Here is a 17,301-nt window from a genome sequence, read left to right as displayed (position 1 = left end):
ATTATATTATATTATATATTATATTATATTATATTATATTATATTATATTATATTATATTATTGTTTTATTTGGTATTATTCTTAATTATTATTAATCATAACCATAATTATAAATTTATTATTATCACCATTACAACAATTAGTATCATACTACCACAATTTATCATCATCATCATCACAATAACAATCATTATTAATTATTTATTACAACGATAAATATCACATTATTATTGTTGTCGTTGTTATTTTTATCATTATTAAAAATAATAATAATTACATATAATAATAATTATATATAATATATAATTATATATTATATATATAGAATATATATTATATAACATATATAATATATTATATATAATATATTATATTATATATTATATTATATATATTATACTACATATATAATATGTATACAATATATATAATTTTATATATATATATATATATATATATATATAAAATATATAAATTATTATTATTTTTAAGTGCTTGAACCACTCCTGAGCCAGCTGAGGCATCGATCCAGCAGGCTGGAGTGTTTGGCACTGATGGATGAGGACCACGGAGGGCAGGGAGGATTACAGACGGCACACCTGACTCATAATTGCAATTAACACATCAAATGTGCATTGCTCCCACCTGTTGTTGGAGCTGGGAGTGGAGATGTTGACACCCCAAATTGTTTGAGGGCAGCAGGAGAAAAGTCCAGCCTCAAATCCCACTGCAGGGGAAGTTCAAGGCCGGGCTGGAGCATGGTCCTGGCAGGAATTCCCAGAGCAGCCGAGGCTGCCCCTGGATCCCTGGCAGTGCCCAAGGCCAGGCTGGGTTTTGGAACAACCTGGGACAGTGGGAGCTGTCCCTGCCACGGCAGGGCTGGGATGGGATGAGCTTTCGGATCCTTTCCAGCCCAAACCAGTGTGGGATTTGAGGATAAAGCAAAGCAGTGATTCACATGTCCCAGAAATCCCTGAAAAGCTGCTGGGGGAGGAGGTGTGTGTGTGTGTGTGTGTGTGTTCCTCCAATGCCTTCCAGATGCTGCACAGCACAGGTTTCCCGGGAATCCTGGCTTTCTTTGGGATGGGACAGTGAGGCAGGGGCAGCCTGTGAATCACCAGGATGCTGGAAAACTTCCTGGATTCTTTTTAGGGCCCCAGAGGCACCTACAGCTGGGGAAAAGCCCCCTTCTTTTGTCAGCCTGAAATCTTTTGACACTTGGGAGATTTCTCCATCCAGGACAAGGAAATGGCAAATTTTTCAAATTTTTACAAATTCGCATATGTTAACAAATGCCACCCTAAGAAATCCCACAGCTGGAGAAATCCCACCTTGCTGGGATTTTGGAGAGGGAATTTGCCCCACACCTGCTGTTCCAGAGAAATCCTAATCCCATGGGAACATCCCGGTGCTGTTGGAGGTGCTGCTGTCAGGGAGGGAGGGAAAAGCTTTCCAGGCTCTCTTGCTCCTGGGATTTGGAGCTTTGCACTTTGCTTTGTGGCTGTGCTGTGAGGGGAATTATGGAGTCCCAGAACGGTTTGGGTTGGAAGGGACCTGCAGGATTATTTAATTCCCACCCCCTTCCACTGTCCCGGGCTGCTCCAAACCCCATCCAGCCTGGCCCTGGGCACTGCCAGGGATCCAGGGCAGCCACAGCTGTGCCAGGGCAAGGATTTTATCCCAATATTCCATCTTAATCCACCTGATTCCATCTTCCATCATAAACCTGCTCTTTTTCAGTTGGAAGCCATTCCCCCATGTCCCGTCAGCCCAGTGCCTGATGAAAATTCCATCTCCTCATCCTAGGAAGGATCCTTGAAGCAGCTGGGAGCTCTCCTACATGCACAACTGTGATCTCCTGACACACAGACATGGGAATTGCAGCTCCAATTGCTGGAACTCAACAATCCCAAGGTGGATGCACACGGAGAGGGAGCAGAGCCCTGGGCTCGGAGCAGCCCCCTTTCTGGGCACCTCTGTGAGACTGAAAATGTTTTTAAATTAAAAAAAAAAAAAAAAAAAAAAAAAAACACCACAACAATTAGCAAACCCTGGCTTTGTGTGTCAGCACAACATCATAACCCTGGTGCCGGGGAGGAACCGCTGCTGCAAACGCCTTTGGAAAGGGGAGCAGGAAAATGAATTCTGTAATTCACGGGGCAGATTTGTAAGGTGTGAGTGCTGCTGCAGGAACTCTGGGTCGCCAGCTCGGGCCTGTTCCCTGGCTTGGATTGAGCAGGTTTTATGAGGGCTGGTAACAGAGTCTAAAAATACACACAATAAACTGGTTTTTTTTTCTCCCTACGGGGTCTATGGTTTAATTATGTTCTTAGTGAGAACCATTAAAGTGCTAAGTACCTGAAGACTCCTAATTTACTAAAGTGCACCCCACTAAAAGCCAACAGAAGGCCATTATACAGAGGAGTGAAGGCTCTTCTTGGGGGCTGTGAATGCCCACGGTCCCTCCTCCCAGGCCCCTTATTTCCACAGCTTCCCAGAAACTCCAAGGGAGGATTTAATCCCGGCCTTGGAGAGCCCAGCCCAGCCCAGCCCAGCCCAGCCCGGGGAAAGCTCCAGGCTCTTCTACAGGAAAACAAATCCCACATTGTCCTCAAACAACCCAGTGCTCAGACAGGGCTGGGACTGGGGCAGACTGGGATAGGGGAAGGTGTCCCTGCCCATGGAATGGGATGGGCTTTAAGGTCCTTCCAACCCAAACCACCCTGGGATTCTTTACTGGGCTCACAGCACGGCTGCCATGCAGGGAGCTGAGCAGCAGGGCAGTGTGGGGTTGGAGGGTGAGGAATCAGGGGATCATGGAGTGGTTTCGGTTGGAAAAGCCCTCTAAGATCAACAAATCCAGCCAAGTGCACTGCATGGCAGAGAAATCCTGAAAAAAAAAACCAGAAGGAAAGGGAACAACAGCAAATAGGAATGGATAATGAGAAAAAGCAACTATTTGGTCAAAAGAAACAGAGTTGCAGAATGAGCCGGGTTGGAAGGGATCTGAAATCTCATCCAGTGCCACCCCCTGCCATGGGCAGGGACACTTTCCACTATCCCAGGCTGATCCAAGCCTGGCCTTGGACACTTCCAGGGATCCAGGGGCAGCCAAAGCTTCTCTGGGCACCCTGTGCCAGTGTCCCACCATCCCCACAGGGAACAATTCAGTCCCAGTATCCCATCCAACCCTGCCCTCTGGCAGGGAAGCCATTCCTTGTCCTATGGAATCACGGATTTTCCTCCCCCCTGACCCCACAGAGGTGCAGTGAACACGTCAGGAGCAGCTCTGCAGGCTCCCACAGCCAGGAGAGAGGGAGGGAAAGCCTTTGGCACAGCCAGGCGAGCGTGAGGAGCAGCAGCCCCCTGGAAAAGCAGGCTGAGAGGTTTATTAAAAGTTTTCTGGAGAGCTGTGGAAGATCCAGATGAACTGCAAAGCTCGGCTCTCCAGCTTCCCAAGCACTGAGGCATGAACTCATCTCCTCGGCTTCAAAGCAAAGCCCCTCGCTTCTCTTGTGCTTTGGACCAAAGAATAAAAAGGATCCTCCACCGTGGAGCCTAATTGGATCAGCGTGGTCCCACACGCTGCTCCCTGCCAGTCCATTCTGCTTCAGATGCTGACCTGGCTCCTCAGGCATCTGCACATCAAAGCTCCTCGTTCCCGAGCATCCCAGGAGCGTCCCCCCAGCCCCGTGCCAGGAGAGGAGATCAGGGAGGGCACTCCCAGCTGCTGGGAAGTGTGGGCAGATGAGGGTCCTGCCTGAAGCCAGCCTGTCTCGGGTCCTACAGCAACCAAGGATTCCTAAAAAAAAACCCCACCCTGCTTGGAACAGGGGGAGATTCCGGAGCTTCCTCACCATGGAAAGGCTCCACGTGGGCAGCGCCCTTAACTGATGAGCAGCAGAGGGATTTCACACAAGGATTCTCATCTAGGGAAAGGTTTGGGAAGGAAACGGAGCAGGGAACTGCTCAGGCTGGGTTTAAACCCAGCAGCATCTTGTGCTGGGGGTATTTTATCTGTACACTCAAAGCTCCACGTCCACGCTACTGAAATACTCACGACAGCTAACCGGTTAAAAATAGCCCCTTCAAAACTTTCCAGTTATTAATAAGATTCCAATCCAAATAAAATCAGAAAGGAAAGAAAAAAAAAAAAAGAAAAAGCTGGATCTGGCTTGAAATGCACACTGCTCTGACATCCAGTGGGTCACAAGGGGTCGGCTCTTCAGCAGCGCAATATCAAAATAATCAAGCCTCGATAAAGTAATAAAAAGAGAAGTTGCCTGTAGGTTCTTGCTGGGCAGAGCTCCCCTCGCCCAGTCAATAGGAATATTCAGTCCATAGAAAAACAGACTGGAATCTGCCTGTTTAAGACAGCAGAGCAAGCCAAGGAGATGTGTGTTTGACTCGGTGCCAGCACGGCCATAAAATGTTGGCAATTTAGTAGAGACGTGGTGCCGCGCCACTCTCCCAAAGGACCTAAATAAACTTCAGATGGAGAACATATATTTTTACTTTTTATATATATAAAAATCTGCTGGTTCATTTTTAACTCCTTTCCCCAGCCGGCCCGTGCTCAGAGGTTTTTTCAGAGCTCCAGCAGGTCCCCGTTCCTCCCGGCTGAGCGAAGGAAAAGTTAAAAGCCCGAAAAATCCGAGCAGTGCTTCACGTCTGGAGGTCGGGTTTCTTAGGGAATGGTGGCTGCAGCTGCCAGAGGGGAAAGGGGGCTTGGGGAGAAGATTCTGCTCTGCAATTTCATGCCTCAGCTCTGTAAAATGTCCCGGGGAATTCGCTGTTTTCCTGTTGACAATGCTGTAAAAGTCCCGGGTGGAGGTGAAACCTCCCTGCCACCTTCTGTTTAGGTCAGGGTGAGCCACCCCAGGAGGATCTGGGGGACACTGAATGATGGGGGCTGGAATCCCAACCACCTGGGTGGGGGCAGAAAGCTCCTTTCTGTTTGCTTTTCCAGCCTGCACCCAGCTCCTGGTCTGAGCCTCCCCTCGCCAGGAACAGAGCCCACATTTCCAGGGCCCGCAGCATCCCTGTTTATTGACACTGCTCCTCCGTAACGTGCTCCGAGCTGCTCCCGGAATATCCAGTTAATTGGGGATGGATTACAGATTCACCTATTTATTCTGGACATTCTTGGAGAGGTCCTGAGCTAAAATTACACAAGGAGCCACTGAGCTGTTGAGGCTATTTATTTGTTCAAAAGCCCGTTCAAATAGCCGGCGGGGCCTGGGGCAGACATTTTGGCTCTGGTGGGGCCATGAAGAGCTGGTGGGACCAGCTGTGGGTCCTCCCTGCCTTTGGGGCTTGTCAAGAGCAGCAGAGATGGGGCAAGTCGGGCTCAGGGAGTGGGACAGGCTGGAAGGTCCCTCCGTAAGAACCTCCAGGATGGTCAAGTCCAACATTTGACCCAACACCACCATACGGTGGAGAAAAACCATAAAGATTTAAGGGAAACACAAGAAGCTTCCATCCCAAAGGCAAGGGAGGAGCTGAAATCCCTCTCCAGGTTTGCTGTTTCCATCAGATGGTGCTGTTCTGTCTCACACTCCAGGATTTTCCAGCTCAGGTCCCTGGCCTGGAGCTCCCTTTCCCCACGGATCACTCACCAATATTTTAAATTGCCATTTAAGAGCATATTGCAAATGTGATCCTTTAATTGGTCACTGTTATGACTCTCTATTAGAGAAGACAAGTTTTTCCACACAAGGTAAGCCCTGAAAATGTTTAAAAAACAACCCAGAGCTGATGTATTTATTATGCATTTCTCCATATATAAATAATTCCATGAAAAGGGGACGTAGTGAGTGGAAACTCCATTTAAAATGTGATCCCAGATGGTGGCAAAGCTCTAAAATTGCAAGGCAACATGTAAAGAAAGATTAACGACCTCAAACAGGCCCAAATTTATGAGGTGAAAGCCCCTGTAATCCTGGAGAAAAATGATACCAAACCTTCGACCAGACAGCCAGAAAATGCCTCTGCTTACTCCATGTGCCCTCTGCCATTTTACATTTTCCTTTAATACTCATTATTTGGGGTTCAGTTGGGTTCTCTCCTGCAGGGCAGAGGTTTTGCTTTGGGAGCACGGTGAGGGATTTGCCAGCTCCCACCAGGGCCCACTGATAAATCAAGGAACAGGAAAGTGATGGGAATAAGCGGTGGAGAGGAGGAAAAACGGAGCCAGGACACCTCAACGAGCCTTGAGCATCCCTGCAGGACCCAGAGCTCCCCCATGGGAGTGGGCTGAGGGGACAGAGTTGAACAATTCCAGCATCAACCCCTTGTTGTGCCCAAGTGGGAAACGTTCCGAAGGGAAGGACGTCAACATTTCTTCCCAAGGAGCGCGGGTCGTCCCAGGCCAGCAGCAGCTGCTGTGTCTGAACTCCAGCCAGGAGCAGCCCATTCCCCTGGGCACCTCCAGCATCCCCTGACACTGCTCCTGCTCATCCCCCTGGCCATCCCCACCTCAGCAAGGCCATCTGGGCCATTCCACTACAACGTTTTCCAAGGATTTTCCAACTTCTTCCACAGAGCTCCTTGCACACTCTGGTGCCTTGAAGGGCAAGCCTACGGCTTTGGAGAGTGGAAGAACATCTTTCTGAACGTCTTTCTGAACATCTTTCTGGACATCTTTCTGAACATCTTTCTGGACATCTTTCTGGACATCTTTCTGAACATCTTTCTGAACATCTTTCTGAACATCTTTCTGGACATCTTTCTGGACATCTTTCTGGACATCTTTCTGAACATCTTTCTGAACATCTTTCTGGACATCTTTCTGAACATCTTTCTGGACATCTTTCTGGACATCTTTCTGAACATCTTTCTGGACATCTTTCTGAACATCTTTCTGAACATCTTTCTGGACATCTTTCTGGACATCTTTCTGAACATCTTTCTGGACATCTTTCTGGACATCTTTCTGAACATCTTTCTGGACATCTTTCTGGACATCTTTCTGAACATTTTTCTGAACATCTTTGCAATGGCTACACTCAGAGGACCCAGAGCTTTACCCTTCCACTCACAACCCCAAAAACACCCCACGGCTGCTCTCCCACAGCCCCTCATTCCCTCATTTTTTTTCCCCCTTTAAAAAGTCCAGTGCTAAACCCAGGCCCAGTCTCCTTGAGAGGGCCTTTTTTGGTGTGTGCTCATAAACACGAGCTCAGCACCAGGCCAAGGAACACACGGAGCCCCGGCTCGTGCCTGTGTTTGGATTAGGCAGCTCCGTGGCCTGGACGTTTACAGTCGGGTTGGGGCTTTTTTTTTTTTTTTTTCCCCCCTTCCACAACTCGAGACAAACAGTGAGAGCTTTCATAAAGTGCGTTCACAAAGGGTAAATTGTGCCATTAGGAGCCGACTACCTGGTTGGTCACTGGAATTCTCCGAACTGGAACGCCACCGCGCTCCCGGCCAAAGCCAGCGCCGGGAGGGGGAACTCGTTTAACTCTGCAACTGCCCGGGAGACAGAGCACACCCAGCACAGAACTGCACAATCATTCAGGCTGGAAAAGAGCTCCGAGACCATCGAGTCCACGGCCACCACCAACCCATGTCCCCCTGTGTCACATCCACATGGTTTCAAATCCAGCGCCGGCTCCACAGGAACCATCGCGACTTCAGAGCTTCAGCTCTGAGCTTCCTGTCCATCCAAGAGCATTTCTAGAGCAGGATGGGATGAAAATAAGACAAACCAGGGAAAAACCAGGCTGCTGAACCAAGATGGAGCCAAAAGCTTGGGAGAGTTTGTTCCTGTTTTAGGCTTTCTGCCGAGTAACAAAGGATGCAGCCGGGAAGAATTTAGGACAATCAAAACGAGGCACAAGAAAACTCCTGGCCATGAGGAGCTGATGTCCAAACTCTGTTGGGTGAATCCAGCAGCCAATTCTGCTCCCCCTTGGCAAAGAACGAGGGCCTGGAGTGGCAGGACAAGGGGGAACAGCTTCAAACTGAAAGAAGGGAGAATTAAAGTAGAGCTTAGGGAGAAATCCTTCCCTGGGAGGGTGGGCAGGCCCTGGCACAGGTGCCCAGAGAAGCTGAGGCTGCCCCTGGATCCCTGGCAGTGTCCAAGTCCAGGTTGGATGGGGCTTGGAGCAACCTGGGATAGTGGAAGGTGTTGGGGTTGGATGGGTTTTAAGATCCTTCCCAACCCAAACCCAAGTGATTCCACGATTCCATGGGCTGCACCTCTCCAGCAGTGACACGGGCACTGCATCTCCTGCTCTGGCCATCATTCCAACAACTCCTTCTTAAACAATTAAGAGGTTAAAAATTAGTGACTTCTTACAAAAACATAACGTACTCCAGGACATAATACACACAGTGATATAGAACTTTAAATCCTACTAATGTTAGGAAACAGGCTCGGGCATCTTTGGACTCCTGAACGCAAAACCGCGCTTGTTAGAAATATCCTTGTCGTGCTCAAGGCCTTCCTTGGGTAAAACCAATAATTAACTACATTTTAAGGGACACAGTTTCAGGGAAGCTCTCCAGCACACCCTTAATAACTCCAGTGGTTTCCCTCCTGACACAAAAACGTGACGGATTCCAAGCAGCACGTGCCGGAGCAGGGAGTTGTGCTGTTATCCAGGAGGGAAGAAGCCTCTCCCAGCAGCACCGATGTCCAAATCCTCTTGCCTCGAGCTCTGGCAAGTTCTGCCCTTGTGTAATCGCTTGTTTTGTAAGTGTTGCTTGTTTCTGTGCTTTTCTTATAAAAAGAAATCAATAAATTCTCCAGGCAGATAAATTCCACCCAATAAATGTGTCGCTCCTCTATCCCCGTGGACATAATAATGCCCTCACTCTTGTCCCAACTTGGAGCGCTCACAAATCACCATTAAAAATAAATCTGCCAACCTCAGGCAAGCAGCTCATTTTTAATAAAGCCTTTTACCTCCTTTCCTAATGCCAGACAAGATCCTGGAGCAGCTCAGTGCCCGAGGGATGGCAGCTCCCATCCTCTGTGCCAGCCCATCCCGGTGCTGCCATGGGGCTCCTGCCCTGTGTTTTCCTGGGATAGGTTTGGGGCTGGATTTGTCACCCTGGGGCTCCTGCCCTGTGTTTTCCTGGCATAAGTTTGGGGCTGGATTTCTCCATCCTACTGTCACCCTGGGGCTCGTGCCCTGTGTTTTCCTGGGATAGGTTTGGGGCTGGATTTGTCACCCTGGGGCTCCTGCCCTGTGTTTTCCTGGGATAGGTTTGGGGCTGGATTTGTCACCCTGGGGCTCGTGCCCTGTGTTTTCCTGGGATAAGTTTGGGGCTGGATTTGTCACCCTGGGGCTCGTGCCCTGTGTTTTCCTGGGATAAGTTTGGGGCTGGATTTGTCACCCTGGGGCTCGTGCCCTGTGTTTTCCTGGGATAGGTTTGGGGCTGGATTTGTCACCCTGGGGCTCGTGCCCTGTGTTTTCCTGGCATAAGTTTGGGGCTGGATTTCTTGGAGCCAGTGTTGCTGTGGGGTTTGTGCCCGGTGTTTCCCAGGAAAGGTTTTGGGCTGAATTTGTCAGTCCTGGTGCTGCCATGGGGCTCGTGCCTTGTCTTTACCTGGAATATGTTTTAGGCTGGATTTTCTCCATCCTGGTGCCACACTGGGGCTTGTGCCTTGTGCTTTCCTGGGATATTCTGAGGCTGGATTTCTCCATCCTGCTGCTGTAATGGGGCTCATACCTTGTCTTTACCTGGGATGAGTTTGGGATGTCCTCTGTTCACCTGGGATGCCTTTTGGGCTGGATTTCTTGGCCCTGCTGCCACCCTGGGGCTGTGCCTTGTGTTTTTCTGGGATATATTTGGGGCTGGATTTCTCATCCCAATGCCACCGTGGGGCTCGTGCCTTGTCTTTACCCAGGATATGTTTTGGGCTGGATTTCTCCATCTCAGTGCTGTCATGGGGCTGGTTTGTGCCTTGTCTTTACCTGGGATATGTTTTAGGCTGGATTTCTCCATCCTAGTGCCACCCTGGGGCTCGTGCCCTGCATTTTCCTGGGATATGTTTTGGACTGGATTTCTTCATCCCAGTGCTGCCATGGGACACATGTCCTCGGTTCACCTGGGATGTATTTGGAGCTAGATTTCTCCATCCCAGTGCTGTCATGGGGCTGGTTTGTGCCTTGTCTTTACTCGGGATATGTTTTGGGCTGGATTTCTCCATCCCAGTGCTGTCACGGGGCTGGTTTGTGCCTTGTTTTCCTGGGATAGGTTTGGGGCTGGGTTTCTTGGTGCCGGCGTTGCTGTGGGGCTCGCACCCTGCGTTTCCTGGCGCAGGTTTTGGGCTGCATTTCTCGGTCCCGCTGCCACCCTGGGGCTCGTGCCCTGTGTTTACCCAGGCTGCGTTTTGGGCTGGACTTCTCCCATCTCCCACAGCCCGTCACCCCCGGGAGCTGGTCCCAAACACTGCTCCCATTGATGCCGCGGGGCCGGGGCGATGCCGGAGCGGGGATGGTGGGTGGGGGGGGTTTGCCTGCCGAAATTCGGTTCTGGCTGGGTGTTTAATATTCCCCCTCATGCCGGGCTGTTTCTGCTCGCTGCTGCCTGTCAGTTAAGCCCGGGGATGTTTATTTTAACGGCCACTTGTGGTCAAGGCTGGTGCCAGTTGTACGGCATCGGTTACGCACATTTAGCGCTGGGGACTCGGCCCCCGGCTCCCCGAGCACGGAAGGCAGCCAGGGCTGCCCGGCCTAATGTGAAACAACTGAACTCTTCCAGCAGTCCCTGCTCCAGATTTAACCCTTGCTGGGCAGGAGCTGGCTGATTCCACAGCTCAGCCTTCCCACATCATCCCATATCCTGGCCCTTGTCCCATCTCCTGCTTCCCAAACTCCCCCGGCAGCAAAACGTCTTGGGGTGATGATCCGAAAGCACCAGAAGGAGCAGGCATGTCCTCACTTGTTTAAGGAAGCAGTTTTTAGGGGAAGGAGAGGATTTTTATGGATTTATCATTACTCCAAGAGCACAGTACACTACTGGGGGTGGTCACAAATTAATTGAATTAACTGGAAAAGCCCTCCAAGATCATCGAGTCCAAGCTGTGACCGATCAGCACCCGATGAACCAGACCAGAGCACTGAGAGCTACGGGATGCTCTACATCCCTGCCCGGTGGGCTGACACGTGCTTGGGGCACAAAGCCGGGCCAGCCCAGCTCCCTGACAGGAGCCTGGCCTTGGCACAGCCCCGTCCCCAACCCCAAACCTCGTGGCGAGTGACCGGGCAGTGCAAGGCGAGCCCCTGCTGCTGCGCCGGAGCCGGGCCCATGCTCAAACATGAAATAACCCGGGGCCCGCAGCAGAACTGTGCGTCATTTCTGATGGCCTGGACGGGCTCCAAGATGCTAATCAGCCCCAGATTAAGTCATCAAGCAAACTGATGAGCAATCACATTCTGTCAGCGCAGCTGCACGGCATTACCCGGCGCAGAGGGAAGGGAAGGCGGCTCCGTGCGCGGATCCGACGGGAAGGGAGCAGGAGGGCTTGGAGGAGCTGGGCTGAGCTGCCACGGGCTCTGCACAGCAGCAGCCCCAGCTCCTGGCCCTGCTTCTGCCCCCAAGATTTGCCAAAATCACGCCCAGGTGATGGGGGTGGCCGTGCCCAGCCCGATCTGGTGGCACACGGCTGCTCCCATGGCATCCCAGGGTTTTCCTGGATTACCACACGTGGCAAGGGGCAGCTTTGTTTTCCACGGAGAAGCCCTGTGGAAGTGCTTTAACTGGACCATCAAAGATGCTGCTAACAACTATGAGGGGCAGCGATTAACAGAAACTCGTTAACAGTGAAGCACATGGAAAACTGATGCTCAAATCCCAACTCCATTTGGTAGGAATCTCTCAAGGAGAAGAGATTCCAGGCTTGTTCTCAACATAACCCCACTGGCTTTGCAGAGTTCTCACCCAGAGAGAGCTTCTTCCTAAAACCTGCCCAGGAAATAAATCAAACCAGGAAATAAATCAAATCAAAGCAGCCTAAATGTCCAATAAAGAGATGCAGAAAACCTCTGGGAAGTTTTATCACTATAAAATACTAATTCTGAATTTTTCTGCTCTAAATTTTTCTGCTGGCAATATTAATTAAGAGAAGGATTTCTACTCATATTTTAATACTGCTTGAGAGGAAATGAATTAACTGGAGTTGCTAGCAGGGAATGGACTCTTTTTACAGATCATGGACGTGGATACACAGCACCACATCTCCAGCCATCCCTTCCCTGTGGTTTTCTCATCACTTTTTTTGGCTCCTTTGGGAACTCCCCTCCCAAGACGATTGTTTGCCTGGATGTGAACACCTGGAAAGTCACAGAATCCCTGGAGGGGTCAGGCTGGAAGGGCCCACAGTGGGAATCTTCTCCCACCTCCCTGCTCCAGCAGGGTCATCCCAGAGCACGGGATTGTGCCCAGACAGCTCTGGAATATCTCCAGTGAGGGAGATTCCACAGCCTCTCCGCGGGCACACAGGGAAAGGGGATGATGACATTTAAACCAGGACAATGACCCACAGCCTCCTTTCAATTCCTTCCTCTAAAAATAAAAAATTCAAAAACAATTTAAAAATTAAAAAAAAAAAATAAAGAAAAGAGAAGAAACTCTGCATTTCGGGGCAGGTGATGGAGATGAAACCAGGACGCAACGTCAGACGCTTCCTAATAAAACCCTGGGAATAGCAAGGCCAAGCTGCACCGTGTTAAAATTCAAGGCTAATTTAAAATCTTGTTCCTTAGTGCAAAAGCTGGAAAGACGCCCAAGCAGAGGGAGGAGGGAAAAAATAATAACCAAGCCAATTGTATATTTCTCCTAGAAATTCCATGTCAGGAGGTACCTCAGGACTGCACCCGCGGGCTCCAATTTCAATAAATCAACACAGCGTGCGGGGCAACGGTAGCACAAAGTCCTGCTCTCCCTGCAGAACCCAGCCAGGTAAAATCACCAGGAACAAAATGCCCATTCTTCCTGCTCCTTGGCAAGGGGACAAATTACTTTCTGCACCTCTCTGTGCTGAAGGAGTGGTTATTAAATGCAGTCGGGGCTGCCTTTCCAGCTGAAATCGCGGGCGGGACCGAGCGAGCGCCGCCGGCCGCGAGGGATGCGGGGAGCAGCGCCGGGATGAGGCCACCCCCACGCGCCTCCCTGCCCATCCAAGGGTTTAAACGAGTCGGGTTTGGGGTCAGGATGGACACAGATGTGCAGTGGGCACAGGTTTTTGTCAGTAATTTACGGATTGTTCCGACGGTCGCGGCCGGAACGAGGAGGTGAGAGGCGCTCCGAGCTCTCTGCTCATCCCAAACGCGTCTGCACACAAAGAATCCTGGTGGATTTGGTTGAAGAGCAGCTTGCCCATGTCTGGGACACGGCTATGTGAGGACCGTGAAAACAGCAAGGAAGGGAGGGATCAGAAAGATTTATGAGAGGAAAGGAGAAAAAAAAATAAAGGGCTGGATGTAAAACACAACATTAAATCAGTGGTTTGAAGAGGGGTGTCCCCATCTCTTCACTCACCACCTCCACTGTCCCCCCCATAAGGACATTTCACACCATTTCTACTACAAATCATTTCACATTTCCTTTACAACCAACCTCCCTCTCTTTGTTAGTGGATGGCACCAGAAGCTCCAACTGCAGACATTATCCCGAAGGATAATGGGAAAAGCCAGGGTTTGGAGCACTTCTAACTCAGTGCTGAGAACGAGACAGTTGGTGGGAACAAAAAAAAAAAAAAAAAAAAAAAAGTATATAGAGATTTCTATAAGAGATTTACCTTTTTTTACCCCTGAAATTTGAATTTTCACCGAGTCTCCCAGCACGTGGGATTTTGGAAAGTTCTGACTGAGAGAAATGGGATTTATTCCAGCCACAACCAGCACATCCAAGCAGTCACTGGGTCCAACCCCTCCTGGAAGCCACATGCCAGTGGGAGATGTCCCACAGGCGGTGACCCTGAGCGCTCCAGAAACACAGCAGGGAAAAGTAAAGACTTCAGGATCCAACTATTCCACAAAAAAAAAGCAGTCAGCCCAAACGTAGCCACGGGCTTGAGGAAAGGACTGCACGTGGCACTCGGTGCCCTGCTTGGTGACAAGGTGATGCTCAAGGCCCCAAAGGTTGGATTGATGATCTTGGATTCTGGGATTCAGTGATTTTGGGGAGCGGCAGAAATCTGGGTGTTCTGTGCAGCATTTCTGCACAGACACAAACTCTCCATGGATAACCCCTCAGCTATTTGTTGGGATTTAAATTCCACCTTTAGCTTGCCACATAAAACACCTCGGAGACTTCGTGCCTTCCATAAAATATTCCAAAAGGCAGCTTCTCGTCCACACAGGCACCTCAGTGCCTTCAAAGTGCACCCCATCCCCGAGAGAGAGCTGCCAGAACCTCTCTATTAGTGATTAACACATTTCCAAGTCCATGCATTAATTAAAATAAAATTAAGAAGCCGGGAAATGAAACTCCTGAACAGCACTGGCCATTAAAACATCTTTAGTTCAGCACAGCCAGCAATTTCCTCCTATATTTAGGGAAAATATAGTTATGGGGCTGACCATTGCCTGGTGTTAATAACAATATTCCCAAATTTGGCCTTTTCTCCTAAATTTACCCTAAACCAAGACAAATACAGAAGGAACTGGCAAATTTGGGAAGCCCCTCGGGGCTGGATGGGCAGGAGAGTCCGTGGCTTCTCCCTGGATGGAGGAGCCAGTGCAGAATCCATGGAGAGGGATAATTTCAGTGGGGTTTTAGAACTGGGACCACCTCAGCGCAGATCTCAGGAATGCCATCCAGGCCCTGCAGAGCTCCTGGAGCAGCACTCTTTTCCAAAACCAAGGAACATTGGGAATGCTGGCGTGAGGGCACAGAACTCCTCTTTGCTTTGTCCAGCTGCAATATCTGAACTTCATCCCTCGTGGCTTCACCCAAAAAACACAGCTCACGTGGAAAACAGCAACTGCTGAAGGGGAGCAGGAATTACTGCAAGGAATTCAGGAGAAGCTGCCATGGTCACTGGAGAGGGAAGTGCCCAGAGCATGGAATCTACTGGTTTGTGACCAATAAAAAACACCCCACAATGATTCTGTGCCACATTACACCAAAATACCTTTTTCTAACATCAGTGGTGGACAAACTTTTAACCATAAATTTTAGGCTGAAACCCTCAAAGTCAATCACAGCGAACGCTGAATTCTAAAAAGCGACAACTTGGGTGGTTTTTAAAATTCTTTGAACAAAATCCTCCTGCTACGTTTTACCCAGGGACTCGCAAAAACAGGGAGAACTCCTCAGGGATCACTGCCATGAATAAAACAGAGGTGCACAAATATTGATAATTCCCCTCCAGCCAGCCCCCAGCCGGCAGGGGAAGGGTTAATCCTGGGAGCACTGGAGCTTTATGGTGTGCACAGCCCAGAATTAGCTCCCACCCCAAAATGAAACACCGCCAAAGCTGTCCTGCATTAAGGGCACTGGAACTCCATAATAATTTATGAACTGGACTCTGGTTTTTTACACCCAGGGCAAACAATGGCGAGGCAGGAGGTCCGAGGAAGCCGAGGGTTAAAGGTGATTTTGTATTACCCGAATTCCCTTCAAGAACTCAGCACATGACCATTAGCCTGCTTTATCTGCCTCCATTAAGAAGAGCTGATGAAAACTTTTAATCTGCTTCCCAACGGCTCCAAGCACTGGAGGGGACAGGAGATTGTTTTGTTGGGAGCACGGGGATATAAAAATAAAATGAAAATGGAAGTGGGGAGTGGGGTTGGCCAGGCATCAGTGGGGATTGAGGAGCTGTCCCCTCACTGTGGGCACCTGGCCATGGGTGACACTGCCCTGTCCACACCTCTGCCCAGCCTAGGGATGGGTGGGATACCAGGGAGGAATATCCCTGATGGGATACCAGGCAGGAATTCCTCCCTGGGAGGGTGGACAGGCCCTGGCACAGATTCCCAGAGCAGCTGTGGCTGCCCCTGGATCCCGGGAGTGTCCAAGGTCAGCTTGGACAGGGCTTGGAGCAGCCTGGGACAGGGGGAGGTGTCCCTGCCCATGGCAGGGGGTGGCACTGGATGATCCCTAAATTCCCTTCCAACCCAACCCATTCCGTGATTTCTGGGAGAAAACACCAGTCACAAATTACCACGGACTCACTGCAGGTGATAAATCACATTTTTTCCCCACATCAGGATGACTTTCTGCACATTCCCTCCTGTCCTTCCCACTGCCCCAACACCAGCCCTGCCCCAAGGGGTTCTTGGTCTTACAAACCCCACCCTGCACCCTCCTGCTCCCAGAGCATCCCAGGCACAGGGCCCAGGGCTCTCCCTTCTCCTCTGTCACAGCAAACTGGCCCCAAAAACTGAGCAAATTTATCCCACTTTGCCCCAAAATCCCAGGAATTTGGCTGACAGCGAAGCTGCCAGGAAGATTTCATGGGTGAGATGTGTGGGGATTTCAAAGCAGGGAGGTTTTCCCCTGCTCCTCCTCAGCTTGGCACTACTCTCACTTTACAAGAGGTTCAACTCCTGGAGTAGAAGTTGTGAGTGGAGAGCATCACCCAGGGAGAAGGGAATGGGATGCCCCCCAGTCCTACAGCCCTGCCTCACCCAAAATCTGCCTCCACCTCTGCACCCCCAGGCCCTCGTGGTGCATCCCTTTTGAACAAATCCATGATGGAATTAAGCCAGTGGCTCACCCAGCCCTGCCTTGCAGCTCCAGCTACTCACTGTGCATGTGAGGATTAAAAAAAAAAAAAAAACCAAAAAAACAGAACTAAACTGGAAACCCTGGAAGGGGAATATTTATTTATTTATTTATTTATTTATCTATCTGGAAGTGGATTTTAAATTTTTTTTATTTAGTTATTCACTTGGAAGTGGATTATTTATTTGTTTGTTCATTTGGAAGTGGATTGTTTATTTATCCATTTATTCATTTGGAAGATGATTATTCATTTATTTATTTATAATGGATTATTTATTTACTCATTCATTTGGAAGTGGATCATTCATTTATTTGCAGAGCCAAGCCAGAGGCATCTACTGCCTTAAAGCCCCAAACAAACCCGAGCCACTGCTCGAGGAGAACAAATGGAGGAGGTTTCCAACAGAAACAAACAGCACAGGCACGAAGCAGAGGGAAAACACTGAGCAATCCCCAAAAGCTGTCCAGTCCAAGGTGACAAAGGAAAGCCCTTCAGCACCCCCAGGGCTGCCCTGGCAGGTTATTTCTCTCTGCAGGCACATCCATCACCCACTGCCATCCCCAGCAAGCGCCAGCAGGGAAATTCCTCCCTGGGGCTGGGTTCTGGGGAG

The 17,301-nt window shown here is 49.7% G+C and overlaps 1 protein-coding gene across 4 annotated transcripts in view; it reads right to left on the bottom strand.

Annotated features, from left to right (window-relative positions):
* The window catches only part of LMF1 (lipase maturation factor 1), a 155,779-nt gene that overhangs the window by 51,625 nt on the left and 86,853 nt on the right, over positions 1–17,301 (bottom strand). The gene's annotated exons all lie outside the window — the stretch shown is intronic.

Source organism: Vidua chalybeata, chromosome 16, assembly GCF_026979565.1.
Source record: "Vidua chalybeata isolate OUT-0048 chromosome 16, bVidCha1 merged haplotype, whole genome shotgun sequence".
Taxonomy (NCBI): Eukaryota; Metazoa; Chordata; class Aves; order Passeriformes; family Viduidae; genus Vidua; species Vidua chalybeata.
Note: the sequence above shows the minus strand (reverse complement) of the source record. Positions and strands in the feature narration are given on the sequence as shown.